We start from the raw sequence: 22,176 nt of genomic DNA, 5'->3' as shown, positions 1-22,176 counted from the left end.
AAGAGGAGGGCAGCCTTGGGTTTCAAAGTAAAGAACCAAAATAAAGGTCTAAGAGTTGTCCACCTGATGGAGAAAGGTTCCTTGTGAAACTTACAAGGATCCACAGTGACTGAGAATGTGAGCAAGGAACATAATTTAAAACTGAAGAAGGGTCCTGACCCAAATCTTCACCTGTCCACGTTCTCCAGAGATGCTGCCTGACTTGCTGAGTTATTCCAGCACATAGCCTTTTCGTTGACAAGATAGCACGCAACAAAAAGCTTTTCACTGTACCTTGGTAAATGTGACAATAATAGACTAAACTATACTAAACTTGATTCTTTTTTTGTAAACCAGCATCTGCAGTTCATTGTCTCCATAATTTAAAACTTCTTAGTTTAGCGTTCATTTTTTAGTAGGATTTCAATTGCCTTAGATTTCTAGAGGCTTAAACGAATGATGGAAAGGCCAAAGACTTCCCTAGTTAATTAGGAAATCTGAGGAAATTATAATTATTTTGAATTGTACACATTGCACGCTAAAATTAGCAATGTATTCTAGCAAGATATGGACTCCAGCCAGTTTATCAAACCTCAACTTTCTGCCTTGGTTAGGCCCAAGATTTGTAATTCCCTTCCTAAACATATCCACCTCTCTATCTCACTCTCTCTTCATTAAGACATTGACTTTTCATCCTTTTACTTTAATGAATCACACACAAAGTGCTGTGACGGCTGAAAATCCAAAAAAAAATTTTTAATAGATAAATTTTTATTGGAGATAGGTACATAACCTGTTTACATCTTTACAGTCATACATTTTTAAATTGATAATATTGTCAATTATTATTATATTGTCTCCAATACCTTTTGCCCCTTTTTTTTAATTTTTTTAAACTAGATAGAACTAAAGAAATAGATGAAGTAAAGAAAGAAAAAAGAGAGAAGAAAAATAAAAACAAAAACAAATTTTAAGATAAGGAAAAAGTTAGTTAAAGAAGAATGGAAAAATTTATTAAAATAACAAAAACTTCATTCGAGATATATTCGAATGGATGAAATGCTATACTTTGAAATGTACGAAAATCCAAAATTAAAGCAGAATCTGTGAGAAATACATCGTCTGTGGAGAAACAAATTTAACATGTAATAAAAATGATCGAAGAAGGGCCTGGTGAAGGGTCCTGATCCGAAACAACACCTATCCATTTTCAGCAGAGATGCTGCCTGACCCACTGAGTTCCTTCAGCATTTTGTGTCTAACAAATTTAACAGCTCTGGTTAATGACCTTTCTTCAAAACCAATTCTTCAAAAGGTCATGGCCTTTAAACATTAATGTCAGGAACTGCAAACATTTTCTGTTCCATTATCTTGTTCTGTAGTACAGAGCAAAATTGACTAAGGAATGTAGATACGAGAGACCACAGATGGTGGAATTTTGAGCAGAAAACAGGGTACTCGAGAACTCAGAAGGTCAGGCAGCATCTGTGGAGGGAATTGACAGACAACATTTCAGGTTAAGATGCTTCTTCAGACTCAACAGATGATGGTTTGGGTTGGGACCTTTCTTCAGACTCCAGTCAAAGCATGGAGTACTAAAGGATCTTAGGCAGCATCTGTGGAGTGAATGGACAAGCAACCTTTCGTTTTGAGACCCCTCTTCAGATTGGAATAAATTGGATCAGACTGTCCATTCCCTCCACAGTTGCTGTCTGACCAGCCTCGATCCTCCAGCACCTTATGTTTTACTCTAGAGTCCAGACACTTCTTCAGAATCTAGTGAAAAAACAAAGTACCGGAGGAACTCAGGCAGCATCTGTGGAGGGAATTGACACTCAATGTCTGTGCAGAAACTAAATGAATATTTCCTCAGACATGTTAACAGTTCTCTCTGGGTAGAAGGAATGGGTGATGTTTTGGGTCAAGACCCTTCTTCAGTTTGAGAGTCAGGGGAGAGGGAGACAGAGATAAGGAAGCGTAAGGTGTGAAAATGAGACGACAAAGGGGATGAGACCAAGGAAAATGTAGAATAGATCATTGTTAGCTGGGAAAAGGTGATGACAAAGAATACAGAGATAAAATTTAATCAGGGGGACAGTCAGACTGGTCGGAGAACTAGGAAGGTGGAGGAATGGAGAGAGAGGGAATGCAAGGGTTACTTGAAGTTAGAGAGGTCAATATTCATACCACTGGGGTGTAAGCTGCCCAAGCAAAATATGAGGTGCCGTTCCTTCAATTTGCGTCTGGCCTCACTCTGACAGTGGAGGAGGCCCACGACAGAAAGGTCAGTGGGGGAATGGGAGGGGGAGCTAAAGTGCTTAGTAATTGCGAGATCAGATAGGTTTAGTTGGACTCAGCGAAGGTGTTCAGCGAAACGATTGGCGAGACCAAGCGCAGGCTTGCCGATCTGTAGGAGTCCACACCTGGAACAGCGGATACAGTAGGTGAGGTTGGAGGAGGTGCACGTGAACCTCTGCCTCACCTGAAAGTACTATTGGGGTCCTTGGATGGAGTTGAGGGAGGAGTCCCTACTGTGTAGGATAGTGCTAGTGTACGGGGTGATCACTGGTCGGCGCGGACAAGGTGGGGCAAAGGGCCTGTTTCCGTGCTGTATTATTAAACTTCACGAAATAACGAAGTAAAAATCAGTCACTGTTTCATTGTGCAGAGACAGGAGGATGCATCAGTCAAGATGATATTTGTAATGTAGTTAAGGCATAAAATATCATTGAAAAGTGTTGTAATAAAAGAAAGTGAAAAGAGTTTTCTATTCAATTTTTATAAATTTACCTAAATATCCAGGGAAATGAAAACATTGTGAATGAAGCCCGCCTGAGCTAAAGGCTCAAAGTGTGACCATCTGATCTGAAGGCTGGCCCAACAAACATGGCCCAACAAACAAAAATGTGTAGGAAGGAACTGCAGATGCTGGTTTAAACTGAAGATAGACACAAAATGCTGGAGTAATTCAGCGGGACAGGCAGCATCTCTGGTGAGAATGAATGGTGACGTTTCGGGTCTGAAGATGGGTCTCGACCCGAAACGTCACCCATTCCTTCTCCAGCTTTTTGTGTCTAAGTGCAACATTAAATACAGCAAACAAAAATGGCTGATATGAGCACCATGCAAACAATGAAATAGTTTTAATCATAATTTCATACGTTCATGTTGTAGGAGCAGAATTTAGAGAGTTACTAGACCAAGTGGACTCCTTGGGCCCAAACCTCTCCTGCATTGGTGCAACACCCTCTCCTCCCCCCTCCCCTCTCCCTGCCCCCCCCTCACTCCTCTTCTCCCCCCTCCCCTCCCCCTCCCCCCTCCCTCCCCCCTCCCTCCCCCTTCCCCTACCTCACTCCATCCCCCTCAAACCCTCTTATCCTCCCTCCTCTCCCCCTCCCTCCACCCCCCTCCCTCCCTCCCTCCCCTCCCTAGGAGATATATTTAAACTTTAAAATGTGAATAACTAAAAATATTACATCGATTTCATTGAAACTTCTTCCATTAGCACCAAATGGATGATGGTGAGTAAGGTGGACCTAAAATTGTCGTGCTATCGTATACCGTTTTGGCTGTAGTTCAGAAACAAACAAGTTTTAGTATATAGATGGGCCAAGCGTGGCCAGGTGGGACCCATGTGGATGGGGGCATGTTGGGTCGAAGGGCCTGTTTCCATGCTGTAAGACTGACTCTCTGGCATAGTTTAAACCTACAACTGCAAGGATTCACACAATATAATCCACTAAATTTCCATTTATTGATGTAGAGGTAACTATAATTTAAGAGATTTTCATAAGCAGAAATGAATAGTAATGTCCAAAATGTGGAATTTGCGAGAAAATGAATTAGAAAATGACCGGTTCAGAAAGTGAAAGAACAGAGGCTCGGATCTGACTGACCACTGAATTCAGTGAGACAGCAAACTGATAGGGAGTTTATCTCGGTTTCAAATATGTTTGCAATTCGGCCTTCCAGTTGCATAAACAGAACACTGATAAATTATAATTAGCCACTGAGATTACAGCATAGTTAACTTGGAGATCTTGGAAAAGAATGTAAACTTGCAAACTGGCTGAGTTAACTTGTTGCTGTTCATGATAGCCCAGCTGTGACTGTGGTGAAGTGTAGGCGCCAGATGCAAACTGCTGCCGATCCATTAGCTGCAACAGCTAGCAAAGATCTCCAGGGCACGTCACCATCTCCTTGTTACAGAAGCACTGTGCAGGATTCCCAATGCCACTTACATCCCTCTAAACATCTATCCCTGTAATCCCTCTAAACCTGTCCTATCCATGTTTCTGTCTGTAGTGATAGTTTCTTAAATGTAGTGATAGTACCTGCTTCAACAACCTCCACTTTCCATACATCTACCACCCTTTGCATGAAAAAGTTATCACTCATCATCCTATTAAATCTTTTCCCCCTCATCTTAAATCTGTGTCCTCTGGTTATCAATTCCCCTACTCTGGGCAAGTGACTCTATGCATCAGTCTGAAGAAGGGTCTCGACCCGAAATATCACCCATTCCTCTCCAGAGATGCTGCCTGACCCGCTGAGATAATCCAGCATTTTGAGTCTATCCTTGGTTTAAACCAGCATATGAAGTTCCTTCCAACACTGTGCGTCTATCCGATCTATTCCTCAAGATTTTATACACCTCTATAAGATCACCCCTCATCCTCCTGTGCTCCAAGGACTAGACTCCTTGCTTTTATTGCTGTTTATCAACATGACGACCAAAGTTGTGCCAATGAAAGTCAAAGAAGCCATTAAGAGGCTGAGAAAAATCCCCAAATACCTGTCCGACAGATCAGAAACACTCTTCAGGAGTCAGGTGTGGATTTGTCAATGACCACTGTCTGCAGAAGACTTCATGAACAGAAATACAGAGGCTACACTGCAATGTGCAAACCAGTTAGCCGCAAAAAAATAGGATGGGCAGGTTACAGTTTGCCAAGAAGTACTTAAAAGAGCAACCGCAGTTCTGGAAAAAGGCCTTGGGATCAGATGAGACGAAGATTAACTTATATCAGAGTGATGGCAAAAGCAAAGTATGGAGGAGAGAAGGAACTGCTCAAAATCCAAAGCATACCACCTCATCTGTGAAACACGGTGGTGGGCGTGTTATGGCATGGGCATGTATGGCTGCTGAAAGTACTGGCTCACTTATCTTCATTGATGATACAACTGCTGATGATAGTAGCATAATGAATTCTGAAGTATATAGACACATCCTATCTGCTCAAGTTCAAACAAATGCCTCAAAACTCATTGGCCGGCAGTTCATTCTACAGCAAGACAATGATCCTAAACATAGCAACAAAGGAGTTTATCAAAGCTAAAAAATGGTGAATTCTTGAGTGGCCAAGTCAATCACCCGATCTGGACACAATTAAGCATGCCTTTTATATGCTGAAAAGAAAACTGAAGGGGACTAGCCCCCAAAATAAGCATAAGCTAAGTATGGTGAAACCAAAATGTATAAAAATGGCCTTTATTAAAATCTGACAATGTGCACTTTAACCACATGTGATTTTTTTCTATTACATATCTCAAATTGTGGAGTACAGAGGCAAATAAAAAAATGATGGGTCTTTGTTCCAAACATTATGGAGGGCAGCCGTTCCCTCCCACTGCAATGAATTGGTTGCAATACAGGCCTGGCAGAGCATCACCAGAGAAGACACCCAGCATCTGGTGATGTCCATGAATCACAGACTTCAAACAGTCATTGCATGCAAAGGATATGCAACAAAATACTACAGATGAATACTTTCATTTACATGACATTGCTGTGTCCCAAACATTATGGTGCCCTGAAATGGGGGGACTATATATAAACACTGCTGTAATTTCTACATGGTGAAACCAAAATGTATAAAAATGGCCTTTATTAAAATCTGACAATATGCACTTTAACCAAATGTGATTTTTTCTATTACAAATCGCCAATTGTGGAGTGCAAAGGCAAGTAATTAAATAAAGGGTCTGAGTCCCAAACATTATGGAGGGCACTGAAATTACAAGATAATTTCCTTCTTTTTTTTAATTGAGTTGTTTTAATGTATTTAATTGCTTTTAATTGTTTCCTGGAGTCTTTAAGTGATCTAATTATCAATTTCTAAAAATAATGCTGTTTATGTCTTCTAGTAAGTCACCGATTTGTAATGGTATTTTTAATTATTAATGGTTTGTGTGCGTTTCTGCTTGTTTTTACATGTCAGAGATATTCATAAACTTTCAATTTCACCGACTGCTTCGGGAGTGAGACAGTAGGGTGGGATTTTAGCGACTTAAAGGAATTGTTGGTGGAGTCTATTAAAGGGCGGTTGGGCTTTACTGACTTTTAAGGTGATTATAAAGGCAGGGTTTGCCATGTATGCTCTGATAGATGTGTAGGAAGGAACTGCAGATGCTGGTTTACACCAAAGATAGACACAAAATGCTGGAGTAACTCAGCAGGTCAGGCAGCATCTCTGGAGAAAAGGAATAGGTCAGCCTGGCTCTCAGTCTGAAGTAGGGTCTCGACCCAAAACGTTACCAGTTCCTTCTCTCCAGGGATGCTGGCCGACCAGTTGAGTTACTCCAACATTTTGTGTCGATGCTCTGGTACATCTCATGCGAGCTGAGATTTACTGACTGGGGGAGCTCAGAGAATCATAGTCACACAGCGCGGAAACGGGTCCTTCAGCCCAACTAGTTAAAACCGACCAACATGCCCAATCTACACTAGTCCCACCTGCCCGTGCCTGGCCCATAACTCTTTAAACCTGTCCTATCCATGTACCTGTCCAAATGTCTCTTAAATGTTGTGATAGCAACTGCCTCAACTACCTCCTCCGGCAACTCGTTCCATACACCCACCTTCCTTTGTGCAAAAAAGTTACCCCTGTTTCCTATTAAATCTTTCCCCTCTCAACTTCGCCCTGGAAGAGGTATTGATAGGGTAAACTGCCAGAGCCTCCTGCCCAGGGTGGAAATATCAGATACAAGTGGCCTTAGCTTTAAGATGAAAGGGGCAAAGTTTAAAGGCGATGAGTGGGGAAAGTATTTTTTACACATTTGGATCCTGACTGCGGGTGCTGCCTGTAGGGAGATTGTACGTTTTCCCTGTGACTCCGTGGGTTTTTCCTGGGTGCCTGATCTCCTCCCACATTCCAAAGACATACAGGTTTGTAGCTTAATTGGCTTCGGCAAAAAATCTGAAAATTGGCCCTAGTGTGTTGTAGGATAGTGCTAGTGTACGGGGATCATTGATCGGCGTGAGCTCGGTGGGCCAAAGAGCCTGTTTCTGCACTGTATCTCTAAACTAAAGTCAATTAACCTATTTGCATTAATGCAGTGTTATCCAATTAACTCTCTTGATGATTTCCATGGGTTTCTGTTCTTTTCTTTTCAAGAATATAATATCGGAGCCGCCACCACACTTTCAGGCAGTGCATCCGACAATATGCCAGCTGACTGCATGAAATGAAATGTCTCTCTATCTTCCCGGCTGCTCCTCTTGAAAATCTGAACCCTCTGGTTACCAAAAGGTTTCCTTTCTTTAGATAGTCCTGTGCACAGCAGCTGGAAAAGGTTTTCTCCGTGATCCTGCTCTTGTACAAAGATTTTGGAAGGGAAGAAAATAGGCCAGTGTTTTATAAAAGAAAATCACACGTGTTGCTGTGTTTCTGTAGCCCAGATGCAGAACTGGTGAGACTACAGTAAAAACCTGTGATACATTTTGAGCCTGAGGACGAACTTTGAGGTATTGGAAGCCAGATCTTACTACTAGCTAGCATCAGAGAAACCTTACCAGATGCTAAACCCTTAGATCAATGAGGCTTTATTAATGATAGTGGTCTAAAAAACATCCCTGGAAATGCAAAGTGGTTCTACTACAATAAGCAGCCTCTCAGAATTACCCAATACTCCCACCAGTAAAGTTAACTCACACTCACATTTTTTTTTTTTTAAAGAAACTAAAGTGCTGAAGTAACTCAGCGGATCAGGAAGCATTTCTAGAGAACATGGATAGGTGACATGGCATTAAGTTCTCCAGAGATGTTGCCTGACCCACTGAGTTACTTTAGCACTTTGTGTCTTTTATTGTAAACCAGCATTTGCAGTTCCTTGTGCCATGTTCTCCAGAGATGCTGCCTGACCGGTTGAGTTACTCCAGTATTTTGTGTCTTATTTTGTAAATCAGCATCTACAGTTCCTTGTGTGTGATGTTGGTTCATATATATTTATCTCCCTTGATGAATGTATGGAACAACTTGTAACTCGGGTAGCATCACTTATAAAGACACAGCCTTTCAGAAGAAAACATTGGTAACACATTCAGCTACAGTCATAGAGTCATACAGGGTGGAAACAGGCCCTTCAGCCCAACTTTGGCTCGTGCCCACCATGCCGACCAACATGCCCCATCTACACTAGTCCCACTTGCCTGCATTTGGCCCATATCCCTCTAAACCTATCCTGTCCAAATGTTTCTTAAACATTGTGAGAGTACCTGCCTCCGGTAGCTCATTCCATCTACCTCCCACCCTTTGTGTAAAAAAGGTGCCCTTCACGTTCCTATTAAATATTTCGCCCCCTGTATCTCTAATCTAATCTATACCTGCATGCATTAGGCCCATATCCCTCTAAACCTTTCCAAATCATGCCCCTGTCCAAATATCTTTTAAATGTTGTTATAGCACCAGGCTCAGCGATCTCATTTGACAGCTAGTTTCATATACTCACCACTCTCTGTACAAAAAAAAATTTGCTCCCCAGGTTCCTATTAAATATTTTACCCCCCTCACCTTAAACCTATGTCCTCTGGTCCATGATTCCATGACTCTGGCTAAAAGACTCTGCATTGACCCAATTTATTCCTCTCATAATCTTATACACCTCTATATGATCACCCCCTCATTCTCCTGCACTCTAAAGAATAAAGTCCTAGCCTGCTCACCCTCTCCCTGTAGCTCAGGCCCTCAACCCCTGGCAATATCCTCGTAAATCTTCTCTGCACCCTTTCCAGCTTGGCAAAATCAATTGATCAAAAATCAATTTCAGTCATGCGACTGAGTTGTCCCAGGCTGACGATGACATCACCTTGCCAAAAATGAGATAAAAAATGAAACATAGGTTACTGTTTTCATGTGGACGGGATCAGGACAGGTTAGATCTGCTCTCGGAGAGCAAGCTCATTAGCAAAGAATGCAAGTTCCTATTACGGGAGATGAAAATCTCTTGAAATAACTGCTTTCCATTACGACGCAGTAAAAGCATTATAAATTCTGGGCTGGAAAGGCTTAGTGGAAGTGAATGTTACCTGAGGGTGCCCAGCAGCGGGCTGAGAAGGAAAGTCTTCTGGCGTGAATTACCACCCACACCTTAAACGAGCTAGATGCGAGAAACTTTTTTAAAAAGGCAAATTATTTTGCCGCAACATTTTATTATTCAGAAGTACAAGAAAATAATTGATTTATGGAAAAACCTTCAAAATGTTATGATGTCCAAAACCATTTTACAAGTAATGAAATAGTTTTATATCGTCATTAATTTATCCACCTGTGCAGAGCAAGCTGCCCCAGACAAGATGGAAGCAAGGCACCTTTCTAAACTGTTCCTGTCATGAAAGTCTAGTCAGGTACAGAGTTAGAGCAGTTTGCCCCAGTAAAATTAAGCTGCAAGGGTACGTTTTCAGTCAGTGCATTGTTCCCCATAGCTGGTTCCATTGCCATCCCAATGTTTTTTTGATGGGGTGGTTTAGAGATACTGTACGGAAACAGACCATTCGGCCCAATGAGTCTACGCTGACTACTGATCACCTGTTCACACTGGTTCTATGTTATCCCACTTTCTCACACACTCCCTATGGGATGATTTTTAGAGAGTCATGAGTGTTTTATTGTCATATATCCTAAACAGCACAATGAAATTCTTACTTGCAGCAGTGCAACAGAATACGTAAGCATAGTGCTCTGTGTACAATATAATAACGAAATAAAGTTCAGTTTATGTATGCATACACGCACACAGACACACACACACACACACACACACACACACACACACACACACACACACACACACACACACACACACACACACACATAATATATGTATATACGCATACATACACATACATACAAATACATATACATAAAACAAACAATAATAGTGCAAAAAGACAAAACCATTACCAAGTAAATATAGTTAAGAGCTTATTTGGAGTTTGTGGTGTTTAATAGCCTTGTGGCTGTAGGGAGGAAGCTGCTCCTGAACCTGGATGTTATAGTTTCAGGCTCCTATATCATCTTCCGGATGGCAGGAATGAAATGAGAATGTGGCCAAGGTGGTGTGGGTTTCTGATGACGCTGGCTGCCTTTTTGAATCAGCAATGCCTGTAAATCCCTTCTATGGTGGGGAAGTCGGTACCCATGAGTAACTGGACAGTCTCTGCCACTTTGTGCAGTCTTCTTCGCTTCTGGGTATTCAAGTTGCCAATTAACCTGTCTTTGGGATGTGGGAGGAAACCAGAGAAACCGGAAGAAACCCATAGGGAGAACATGCAAACTCCACACAGACAGCACCCGAGGTCAGGATCGAATCTGGGTCTCTGGCGCCGTGAGGCAGCAGCTCCACCAGCTCTACCGGATGTATTGTCTTTGATTTGCTCGTTTGATGTCACAGGTATAATGATCCGATGAAATCTTGAATAAGTGCAACAATTTGCATCATATAACAACTTTCGATCTGAATTAGACAAAATGGCTGTTCCGATGTGATCTACTATGTCTCCAATCTTTTGCTTAGGTATAATTGTGCTCATGTGTGGTGACATTTTGACTGAACTGTAGGCAAAAAAGGAATTTCACTGTACCTAGGGACATATGTCAATAATGTAGCTTTGGACCATTGAACTTTCCAAGCATTTTGAAGATGGCTTAGGGTCCACATGTATTGACCACTCCTATTAGAATTAGATCCTTAGCACACACATACCAAAAGCATACCTTTGCTGCTCTAGCCTCCACAAGACTAGAGTTCTAGAGAATCATCACCTATGTGAGAAGAAATTTTTCTCCGCCTCAGTTTCAAATGACTGTCCCTTTATCAAAGGGCAGCAGGTACAAGGGGAACAACACCACGATATGTTCCCTTCCATGTCACCTGCTGTTCTCACATGGAAGTAAATCTCTGGATCTTCATCGTCACTGGACTTTAGACTTTGAGATACAAAATGGAAATCTGCCCTTCGACCTAACAGGTCTGCGCCGACCAGCAACCACCTCGTACACTAGCAATATCCTACACATCTATCTTTTTGTACTATGCTGTGGAATTCTCTGCCTCAGAAGGCAGTGGCGGCCAATTCTCTGGATGCTTTCAAGAGAGAGTTAGATAGAGCTCTTAATGATAGCGGAGTCAGGGGGTATGGGGAGAAGGCAGGAACGGGGTACTGATTGTGAATGATCAGCCATGATCACATTGAATGGTGGTGCTGGCTCGAAGGGCCGAATGGCCTATTTCTGCACCTATTATCTATTGTCTATTGTACTTGTGTATTGGTTGATTCTAATCATGTCGAGTATTATATCATTTGATTGGATAGCAAGCAAAGTTTTTCAATGAATCTTGGTACACATGACAGCAGTCAACCAATACCAATAGCAAAAGGCATTATGGACAATTATTAAGGAATTAAAAGCAGGGCAATTTAAAAATATGTAATATAATCGAGCAGAGTCAATGCGATTTATGTTAGCTTAATTTAGTTTTGTTTAACCTAGTTTGGAGATACAGTGTGGAACAGGCTCTTTGGCCCACCGAATCCACGCTAACCATCCATCACCCATACACTAGTTCTACGTCATCCCACTTTTATACGATACACACCTACAAACCTGCACGTCTTTGGGATGTGGGAGGAAACCGGAACACCTGGAGTAAACTCACGCGGTCACAGGGAGAATGTACAAACTCCGCACAGACAGCACCCATAGTCAGGATCAAACCCAGGTCTCTGGTGCTGTGAGGCAGCTTCTCTACCACTGCACCACTTAATGAAGCGAATTTTGTGTTTGATAAATACAGTCAGCAATGTAAAAAAAACAGTGCAGATAAAGAGGAGCCAGCAGATGTCACATAATTGGATTTCCAGATAGCATTTGATAAGGTGCCACAGAAAGAATGCACAGGATTCAAGATAATATATTAGCAATATAATAAGGATTGAATAACTTACTGTGCAGAGGGGGAAATGAGTCTTTGTAGGTTGGAAAGCTGTAATTATTAGGCTTCCAGAGGAAACACAAAGGACAACACGAAGAATCTGCAATGAGACATAAATAGGTTATATCAGTAGGGATAAAAACTTGACTGATGTTGTATAATGTGTGGAAATATGAAGTTATTCATATCTATAGATAGAAAAGGATGTGATAGAGAAGAATATTAAGAATAGTTTCTTAAATAGAGAAACGTGAGAAGCATTTCAAAAACAATGTTGCTGCATAGGTGTAGAATGTAAGGAAGACAAATGGCATGCTGGACCTTATTGCTGAAGAAAATGTCTATAAATATAACTAGGTCTTGCTACATCTGTACAAAGGGATTGATGAGACCACACCTGGAGTTCTGGGTACAGTGTTGGTCTCCTTACTTAAGGAGATATGTACTTGATTTGGGGAGAGTTCAGAGAAGGTTCACAAAGTTGATTCCTAGCATGAATTTCTCTAGCCAGAGGGTGGTGAATCTGCGGAATTCATTGCCACAGATGGCTGTGGAGGATAGGTCAATTGGTATTTTTAAGGCGCAGATTGACAGATTCTTGATTAGTATGGGGCTCAGGGGTTATGGGGAGAAGGCAGGAGAACGGGGTTGAAATAGAAAGATAGATCAGCCATGATTGAATGGCACGGTAGACTTGATGGGCCAAATGGCCTAATTCTGCTCCTATAACTTATGAATATAAACTTATGAAGTTGTTTTATTGGAGAAAAATATGAACAGTTAGGGCCTGTACCCATTTGTGTTTAGAAGAATAAATTATGGCCTCGCTGAACAATGTGAGAGGACTTGACAAGGGAGATGCTGAGAGGTTGCTTCTACTCAGGGGTTATCTGGAGCTAGGGCAACACAATTTCATGGTCTCCCATGTATGATGGGGAGGGATTTCCTCTCTGAAAGGGTTGTGAACCTTTCGAATCCCCTGTCCAGAAAGCAGTTGAGGCTGACTCATTGAGTATATACGAGACTGAAGTAAACTAATTTTTGGGCAGTTATTGTGAGTGGGTCAAGAAATATTGAGGAACAAGAAGGAAAATGGAGGTGGGGCCCAGATCAGATCGACCATGATCCTATTTAATAGTAGAGCAGGACCAACGAGCTAAAAGACATTTGGCCAGGTACATGGACAGAAAGGGTTTGGAGGGATATGAACCAAACACAAGTTAATAGAACTAGCTCAGATGGACATCTTGGTTAACAAGGGCAGGTTGGGCTGAAAAGGCCTGTTTCCATGCTATGTAATTTTCCGTTACTCCTGTTTTCTGTGTTCCATGTCGTCTTGAATCACTCAACCAATTCCTCTGGCTTGATCTGAAACTTTGCACCAGTATGCTTTGGAATGGTTTTGCCAGATTAAAGTCGCTATATAAATAAAAGTCTTTGTAGTAAAACAATCTTTGCAACATAATCATATTACAATATTGAATTTACAGCAGCTCTCCATCACAAGAAGCCCATCTGGCCCATTGGATAATTTTCAACATTGACACATAGCTGGTAATCTAGTGGTGCAAGCCAGATGCCTGACGTGGAGAAAGTCCAACTTTTATCCCATTAAAGCCAATGTGATAAAATACAGACAGATAAGTTCTCTCTTCATCATAGACTTGCTTGGACCCCAAAGTTAAAAGTCTAGATGTAGCGGGGATCGCTGGGCGGCGCGGACTTGGTGGGCCGAAAAGGCCTGTTTCCGCGCTGTATCTGAAATATGAAAATATGAAAAATATGAAAGGATGCAAAGATGTAAGGCGTGGGGGACACCAGGGGACACAGTCTAAGAATAAAGGGGAGGCCATTTAAAACTGAGGTAAGAAAAAAAAAATTCACCCAGAGAGTTGTGAATTTGTGGAATTCTCTGCCACAGAGGGCAGTGGAGGCCAATTCACTGGATGAATTTAAAAGAGAGTTAGATAGAGCTCTAGGGGCTAGTGGAATCAAGGGATATGGGGAGAAGGCAGGCACAGGATACTGATTGTAGATGATCAGCCATGATCACAATGAATGGCGGTGCTGGCTCGAAGGGACAAATGGCCTCCTCCTGCACCTATTTTCTATGTTTCTATGTTTCTATGTAAATGGGACTAGCTTAGTTGGGCATCTTGGTGGCACGGTCAAGTTGGGGTGAAGGGCCTCTTTCCATGCTGTATGACTATAACAAAAGATGGTGGTCCACTTAAAGGATATACCAAAGCAGAAGCCAGAAATAGAAAAGTAGCCCATTACAAATTTCAGGTCGAGGAGCTATCTCACCCTAAACATCACCTATCCATGGCCAATGTCCTTTATCATTGTTACTTTTTTGCATAGCTTTTATTCATTGTTCTTTATCTCTCTACATTATCATCTATATCTTTCATTTGCCATATCCCTAACCAGTCTGAAGAAGGATCTTAACTCAAAATATCACCCATTCGTTCTCTAGAGATGCTGCCTGCCCCAGAGTTACTTCAGCTTTTTGTGTCTACCTATCCATGTTCTCCAGGGATGCTGCCTGACCCGCTGAATTATTCCAGCATTTTGCGTTTTTCCTTTGTATTCCTGCATCTGCAGTTCCTTGTTTCTAAACAATGCTAATATTTTGGTGATTCAAGTGCTCGAATAGATACTTCTTAAATGTTGGGATGTTTGTCATGGTAGAGGTGCAAAAGCATTGAAGTAGAAATTGGTTAAATCCTGTTGAGGGCAGGGAGAAGGAAATGCTAAGATGGAGTACAGGAAAGAGATTGAGAACAGCGTGACCTGGTGTCAAGAACCTTTCTCTCAATGGCAGCAAGACAAAGGAGACTGTGATCTACTTCAGGAAGTGAAGTGGTACACGTACCCCAGTTTGCAATGACAGCACCGAAGTAGAGATGGTTGAAAGCTGTAAGTTCTTAGGAGAAAATATCACCAGCAGCTTGTCCTGGACTAGACATATCAGAGCAATGACCAAGAAAGCACACCAATGTTTCTACTTCCCTTGAAGGTCAGGAGGTTTGGCATGTCCCCTACAACTCTTACCGACTTCTATAGATGCACCCTAGAAAGCATTTTATCAAGATGCATCACAACCTGGTTTTGGAACAGCTCAATCCAAGACGGCAAGAATTTGCAGAGAATTGTGGATGCAGCCCAGACCTTCACACAACCCAGCCTCCCTTCCATTGACTCCATCTACTATTCATGTTGCCTCGGCAAGGCCACCAGCATAATCAAGGACAATTCTCACCCTGGTCACTCCCTTTTCTCCCCTCTCTCATTCGGCAAGAGGTACAGAAGTGTGAAAACACACACCTCCAGATTACAGAGACAATTTCTGCCCAGCTGTTATCAGACAACTGAACCATCCTGCCAACAACTAGAGAGCAGTCCTGAGCTACTATCTACCTCATTGACGACCCTCAGACTATCTTTAATCGGACTTAATGGACTTTATCTTGCACTAACTGTTATTCCCTTTGTCATGTGTCTGTACACTATGGATGGCTCCATTCTAATCACGTGTAGTCTTTCCGCTCACAGGTTAGCACGCAACAAAAAAGCTTTTCACTGTACCTCAGTACATAGGACAATAAACTAAGCTAAACTAAGAGCGTTGAATGTAGCAGTCAGAGAGGTGCTTGGGTGAAATAAACACACGGCCTAATTTGAACTGTACATACTCAGCAATCAGCAAAACCTATACATAAACATTCCTTTTCAATTATTGATTGTCAAGGGAAGTATTCAAAATTTTAGCCCGCACTTTCTCTGAGATAATTCAGATGACTTTTACTCAGGGGTTTAAGGGTTAAAGAGCTTTAGTAAATGGAGCTCATATAATTGAGTTCAGTCACAGATTTGTCCTGAACTGATTAAACGACAGAGGTGCCTGGAGTTTCTGAACAGTCCGATGTTGTTTCCAGGTTCCTATCCTCACTGTCCCACTGTGACTCTTGAACCTATCTATTCCTTTTGATTCTGCTTGCCACCATTCATGTGTTTTCCTTTAGGTTTTCACTGTGCGATTGCCCTCTGTAGGAGACAGCTTGTGAATATACATTCTGGAACAGCTTTAAACAGCGCCATTATTCTTTCATGTGAACATTCCTCAGGAAAGTTAAATCAAATGGAAGAATGCAAAACCTTTAAGGAATTGCCGATGACCTCTCAAAGTCAACCTAAATCATTACCAAACCTGCAGATCCAACATGTTTAATAGTGCACAATCAGTGCAGTCTGAACTTCCCCTACGTACCAGGAAAACCCAATGCTGTGCTGGAAACCGCCAGGGCCGTGTGCAGTTGAAAAAAAAAAGAACTTCAGTCGGATTCTTGTCTGGTCTCCAGCCAAAACATAAGTTTCTTTGCTGGGATTAAGTGAAGTAAATCATATAGAACAGTTTCGAAACAAACCTCAACTCAGGGTCAAGTTGGCATGCAGGCAGAGTAGACTACTTTATATGTTTAGTTTTGCAGATGTTGGTCTTAGTGCACTCCATGTAAGATGAATGTGGAATTGAGTGCCGTGAGGTAGTTCAGCTATTCTCAGCTGCTTCAACGACACTTAGGATCCGAGTGAGTTTATGCATATTGTGGATATAGAGTCATTGAGTCATAGGGTCAGACAGTGTGGAAAAAGGCCCTTCGGCCCAACATACCTAAACCGACCAACATGTCCCATCTACATTAATCCCACCTGCCTGCATTTGGCCTACATCCCTCTGCAATAGACAATAGGCAATAGGTGCAGGAGTAGGCCATTCGGCCCTTCGAGCCATTCAATGTGATCATGGCTGATCATTCACAATCAGTACCTCGTCCCTGCCTTCTCCCCATAACCCCTGACTCTGCTATCTTTAAGAGCTCTATCTAGCTCTCTCTTGAAAGCATCCAGAGAATTGACCTCCACTACCTTCTGAGGCGGAGAATTCCACAGATGTACAACTCTCTGACTGAAAAGGTTTTTCCTCATCTCTGTTCTAAATGGCCTACCCCTTATTCTTAAACTGTGGCCCCTGGTTCTGGACCACAGTTTAAGAATAAGGGGTAGGCCATTTAGAACATGTCTAAACTTGGCCTATCCGTGCATCTGTCCAAATGTTTCTTAATCGCTGCGATACTACCTGCTTCAACTACCTCCTCCAGCAGCTCATTCCATACACCCACCACTCTGTGTGAAAAAGTTACCCCTCAGGTTCCTATTAAATCTTTCCCCCCATCACCTTAAACCTATGTCCTCTGGTTCTCAATTCCCCTACTCTGTGCAGAGACTCTGTGCATCCACCCAGTCTATCCATCTCATGATTTTGTACACCTCTATAAGATCACCCTTCATCCTCCTACACTCCAAGGAACAGAGTACAAGCCTACTCAACCTCTCCCTATAGTTAGGCCTTTGAGTCCTGGCAACATCCTTGTAAATCTTCTCTGGACCTTTTCCAGCTTGACCTCCCAACTTCTATACTCAATACCCTAACTGATGAAGGCTAATGGGCCAAGAGCCTTTTTAACCACCCTATTTACCTGTGATGCCACTTTCAATGAACTATGTACCTGCACTACTAGATCCCACTGCTCTATGACACTCCCCAGAGCCCTACCATTCACTGTGTAGGTCCTGCCCATGTCTAAAATTGCAGTTTTATAATGTCCTCTCGAGGCCTTTGCTCTTTCTTCCTACATATCGCTCAAACAACCGAGGAATTAGCAGTACCTGCTTGCCTTTATTCAGTATCTCTTCATTTTAAAGATGGGCTACACAGAAGTATTTCGAGACACACTTTGACACTGGGCCACGTGAGAGTTGAATCAAAGGACTAAGAAATGCCACAAGAAGTACTTTGACACTGAACTACATAAGGAGAGTTTAGTCAAAGGGAAAAGATAGAGGGAATTTGGAAGTGAATTGCAGAGCACAGTTCCTCCACAGTTAGCTGAGGGCACAACCAAAAAGAAGCACAACCACCTCCAGTTTAAATTCCATTTGGAATATTTTGGAGGACCAAAAACCAAGAACCAAGAAGGAAAAAGAAATTGGGTTGTAGGACCTTGGCTTATAAATATATGAATATGCAATTGTCGTCCGTTCAATGACTGAAGGGTGACCTTAGTTTTGGAGTGGCGTTAAGGTGATATCATAAGTAGTATCATATGTTGAAGATCGGTGCAGTACGGTGGCGTTGCGGTAGAGCTACTGCCTTACAGCTCCAGAAACCCAGGTTCGATCCTGACTACAGGTGTTGTCTCTAAGGAGTTTGTACATTCTCTCCGTGACCAGCATGGGTTTTCCCCGAGATCTTCGGTTTCCCGCCACACTCAAAAGACACACAGGTTTGTAGGTTAATTGGCTTGATATAAAAAATGTAAATTACTCATAGGGGTAGCTTGCTGGAGGGGAGGTGTTGGACAGTAGTGAGAAATACTGAGAAAGGATTTGAGGTGGTGAAGCAGTCTTACTTAACACCAATCTGCAATGAGATTCATCATGTAGAAACAAGGAACTGTAGATGCTGGTTAATACACAAAAGGACACACAGTTCTGGAGTCATTTCACCTTTAACGTGACTTTCTTTAAAATTCACTTTTAATGTGCCTTTCTGGACACCAAGGAATACTCTCAGGGAACAGTAGTGCAGCATCAATGCATCCTTATAGCATCTCTGGAGAATTTGGAAAAGGTGACTTTTCGGGTCGAGACCTTCATCAGACTGAAAGAAAGAGTGTTAAATGAACAGTTCAGATGCAGACACATCTGCTGGCTAACAACTAAAGACACAAATTGCTGGAGTAATTCCCTCAGTGGGTCAGATTCCATGATCTCCAGTGATGCTGCCTGACCTGCTGTGTTACTTCAGCACTTTGCATCCTTCTGAGATTTGCCATTGTGTGTTGGCTGCAAGATGGAGACTGTTTGAACGAAGGCCCATCTATTACTCTCTCTAAAGATGCTGCCTAACTTGATGAATATTTCCCAGCATCTTCTGTTTTTATTTCTTGCTCCACAGTCAATGTTGTTCCAGAGAATGTTGAAATTGGTGTACAATGTCATGTGTCTGAACAGATGGAATCCATGCTATCATAAGGGTAGCTGGTGGAGCTGCTGCCTCAGTCTCAGAGTCTCTGTTGAGTTCAGTTTATTGTCATGTATACCTAGGTACAGTGAAAAGCTTTTGTTGCGTGCTAAGCAGTCAGTGGAACGACAATATATGATTACAATCGAGCCATCCACAGTGTACAGATATGATAAAGGAAATAACGTGAATAATGTTTAGTGCAAGAAAAAGTCCAGTAAAGTCCCATCAAAGTTAGTCTGAGGGTCTCCAATGAGGTAGATAGTAGCTCAGGACTGCTCTCTAGTTTTGTTAGGATGGTTCAGTTGCCTGATAACAGCTGGGAAGAAACTGTTCCTGAATCATTTTCACACTTCTATACCTTACGCCCGATGGGAGAGGGGAGAAGAGGGAGTAGCCGGGGTGCGACTCATCCTTGATTATGCTGGTGGCCTTGCCTAGACAGTATGAGGTGTAAATGGAGTAAATGGAAGGGATTTTGGTTTGTGTGTTGGTCTGGGCTGCGTCCACAATTCTCTGCAATTTGCGGCACGGTGGCGCAGCGGCAGAGTTCATATCATATCATATCATATATATACAGCCGGAAACAGGCCTTTTCGGCCCTCCAAGTCCGTGCCGCCCAGCGATCCCTGCACATTAACATTATCCTACACCCACTAGGGACAATTTTTTACATTTACCCAGCCAATTAACCTACATACCTGTACGTCTTTGGAGTGTGGGAGGAAACCGAAGATCTCGGAGAAAACCCACGCAGGTCACGGGGAGAACGTACAAACTCCTTACAGTGCAGCACCCGTAGTCAGGATCGAACCTGAGTCTCCGGCGCTGCATTCGCTGTAAAGCAGCAACTCTACCGCTGCGCTACCGTGCCGCCCGCTTTACAGTTGCTGCCTTACAGCGAATGCAGCGCCGGAGACTCAGGTTCGATCCTGACTACGGGTGCCATCTGTACGGAGTTTGTACATTCTCCCCGTGACCTGCGTGGGTTTTCTCCGAAATCTTCGGTTTCCTCCCACACTCCAAAGACTTACAGGTGTGTAGGTTCATTGACTGGGTAAATGTAAAAATTGTCCCTAGTGTGTGTAGGATAGTGTTAATGTGCGGGGATCGCTGGGTGGCGCGGTCTCGGTGAGTCGAAGGGCCTGTTTCCGCGCTGTATCTCTAAATCTAAAAAAAAAATAATCTTACGATCTTGGATGGAGCTGTTCCGAGACCATGCAGTGATGCATCCTGATAAAATGCTTTCTAAGGCGCATCTGCAGAAGTTGGTGGGAGATGTTGGAGACATGCTGAACTTCCTAAGCCTTCTAAGGAAGAAGAGGCATTGGTGTGCCTTTTTGCACATTGCTCCGATAAGGGTGATCCAGGACAGGTTTTTGGTGAACCGGTGATCACCCTGTGCACTATTTTACAGCCAATTAACCTTCAAAACATCACGTCTTTGGGGTGTGGGAGTAAACCGGAGGACCCAGAGAAAACCCACATGGTCATAGGAAGAACGTACAAACTCCTTACAGACAGCACCCGTAGTCAGGATCAAACCCGGGTCTCTGGAGCTGTAAGGCAGCAACTCTACCGCTGTGACACTGTATCGATCGCAAAAAGTTGAGTTTAATATAGAGCATAGAACCATGGAAAAGTACAGCAAAGAAACAGGTCCTTCAGCGGACATGAAACCAAGATAAACGGAACTCCTTGCCTGCATGTGATCCATACCCCTCCATTCCTTGCGTGTCCATGTGCCGATCTAAAAGTCCCTTAAATGCTCTATCGTATTTGCCTCCACCACCACCCCTGGCAGCGCGTTCTAAGTATTCACCATCCTCTGTGTAAAAAAACTAGCCACGCGCTTCTCCATTAAACTTTCCCCCTCTCACCTCCCAATAATATGATCGCCGATCACAATACGTCAAAAGAACGAAAGATCATAGCATGACTCTCACTTGTGGAACCTATTGTCCCAATAGATTTCTCCAGATCAGCATCCTTGAATCAGAAAATCAAACGTCACAAGAGCCAAGAGTGTTTAATTGTCATGTCTACTGCCAATGGAACGATGAATTCCTCACTTACTTCCACACCCGTGTGTAAAAAAACTTGGCTGCACATCTCCTTTAAACTTTGCCCTTTAAATTGCCTTTAAATATTTCACCCAGAAAACAACCCCAATAGTCCCGTACAGCCGTCTTATCATAAAATGGCTCCACTAGCTTTCTCGCAGGCAAGACTGCAACCGATGTTTTTTAATACTCTGTACATCTCTCATAACTGTGCTTCACCAGAGAGGAATGCAGTTCAAATGAGCATTGATGTTATTAATAGGAGTTATTAACAATGATAAAAAATGTTTGCAGATGTGTTTTAGATTGCCTTCTCGTGAAACTAGAGATGGGGAGACATTCAGCTATTGTAGGCCCATCAGTCTCACACATCGGAAGTGGGGGGACTTTGAATTGCAGTAATCTAATAAAATGAATTAGCATTTAATTAGATGCTGTGAAGTTGTCTTCTGGAGTTAGAGAATCTAGAATTGGGGTGGCAACACAGCAGGACAGCCACACCTGGAGTATTGTGTGCAGTTTTGGTCCCCTAATTTGATGAAGGACATTCTTGCCATTGAGGGAGTGCAGTATAGGTTCACCGGGTTAATTCCCGGGATGGTGGGACTCACATGTGATGAAAGAATGGATCAACGGAAGTGATGAAAAAATGGATTATATTCACTGGAATTTAGACAGATGAGAGGGGATCTTATAGAAACATAGAAAATTCTTAAGTGATTGGACAGGCTAGATGCAGGAAAACTGTTCACCATGTTGGGGTTTTCCAGAACCAGGGGTCACAGTTTAAGAATAAGGGGTAGGCTATTCAGGATTGAGATGAGGAAAAACTTT

The sequence above is a fragment of the Rhinoraja longicauda genome, chromosome 3 (assembly GCF_053455715.1).
Source record: "Rhinoraja longicauda isolate Sanriku21f chromosome 3, sRhiLon1.1, whole genome shotgun sequence".
Taxonomy (NCBI): Eukaryota; Metazoa; Chordata; class Chondrichthyes; order Rajiformes; family Arhynchobatidae; genus Rhinoraja; species Rhinoraja longicauda.
Note: the sequence above shows the minus strand (reverse complement) of the source record.